Source organism: Triticum dicoccoides, chromosome 5B (genome assembly GCF_002162155.2).
Source record: "Triticum dicoccoides isolate Atlit2015 ecotype Zavitan chromosome 5B, WEW_v2.0, whole genome shotgun sequence".
In the NCBI taxonomy this organism is placed as follows: domain Eukaryota; kingdom Viridiplantae; phylum Streptophyta; class Magnoliopsida; order Poales; family Poaceae; genus Triticum; species Triticum dicoccoides.
This window is the reverse complement of record NC_041389.1, coordinates 445,016,069-445,017,649: the sequence shown is the minus strand read 5'-3', so window position 1 is coordinate 445,017,649 and position 1,581 is coordinate 445,016,069.

The window sequence follows — 1,581 nt, the reverse complement described above, 5'->3', positions numbered from 1 at the left end:
GCTCATTGGTGATTTACATGATAGTCTTCTTTGATTGATGAAGTGATATGCCTAAAATTTTGAACAAACAAATTAGCTACACCTTGGCTGCGCCCGCTACCGTGATGTAATGGCTGAATGCATGCTTATTTTAGGTATAGGTAAGAGCTAAAATTGAACCCTTCCCTGGACCCTGTGCAAGCGGGAGCTACATGCACCAGGTTGCCCTAAGAGCTAAAATTGAACCATACTAATTCTAAGATCATATTTGGGCATACAAATAACTCTCAGTTATATAGAAAACTAGAAATGTATGTATTGTATTAGCACAAGTTCAGGTTGAGGGTAAAGATAACACATGCTCCAAAAATACACAGTGTTACACAATAAAGAAAAATAAATCTTAATAGCAAGGTTATGTATACTAAGAAGTGATTTTTTAATGTGGTTTTTACTTTTGACCAATACAGCCGTATTAAACTTTATTGTTCTTCTGGCACAACTATTTACATCTCACACATAATGTTTACTTCAATGACGCAGTTTAATTGGAAGAGGGAAGGAGGGAGGGACAGAGAGAATGTTGCATTGCAGCGAGAGAGGCAGAGAGAGGGAGAAGTTAAACAGTGTGATATGTAAATCAAGTGCATGGTGAAAGTCTCGGTGGAGATGGAAGGTGTGATTGCGAGCTAGATGCACCATTGAAAAATGTGGCGAGCTTACGCCCGGGAGGCGGAGAGGCAAAGATAATGGTTGGAGGAAGAGAAGGAAAAGAGCAATTTAACAATAAAATAAAAGAAATATTGGCTGATGTACACGAGGAATCTAAAGGTACCCCACATGTTCTACATATGCATCTTTTCACAAATAAATGTGGAACTGTGTACTGACATGCCTCCTTATTAGGGCTGCAAGAAAAGCTCGAGGCTCGTGAGCCGCTCGAGATCGACTCGTTTTTTTTGACTCGACTCGAGATCGACTCGAAAAGAAACAAGCTGAGTTTGAACAATTTATGTAGCTCGACCGAGAAACGAGCCGATCTTGAGCCAATGTTTGCTCGCTCAATTTTAGCTCGATAGCTCGACAACTCGATAGAATATCATTATGTTAAATGATCATGTCATATATTAATTGGAAATAAAATAATTTATTACCATATATGTTGTCCATAATTCGTCTCCATTTTATTTACCAACGAACATGGAAACTTAATTAAGTGCAGAAAACATTTAGGACTAATTATGGCATGTGGTCGACTACGTGCTAAATATCCTATATTTTTGGCAAAGGTTTCCAGCATATTCACCTTAATTTTTTTGTTTTTCATCCATAGATTTATAATTTTTACCATCTCATATAGCTCGAAACAAGCTCGAGATCGACTCGAGATCGTTACAAGCTGAGCACGAGTTATGTTATACAGCTCGATCATGAGCTTCACTCAGTTTGAGCTCGCTCGAATTCTCATATGAGTTGAGCTGAGCCAACTCCAACTCGCTCAAGCTCGACTCGTTTGCAGCCCTACTCCTTATCAATCTCCACTTGCACCATGTAGAAGAAAATGTGAGGAAGAGATGGAAGGTGTGCTTGCGAGCTAGATGC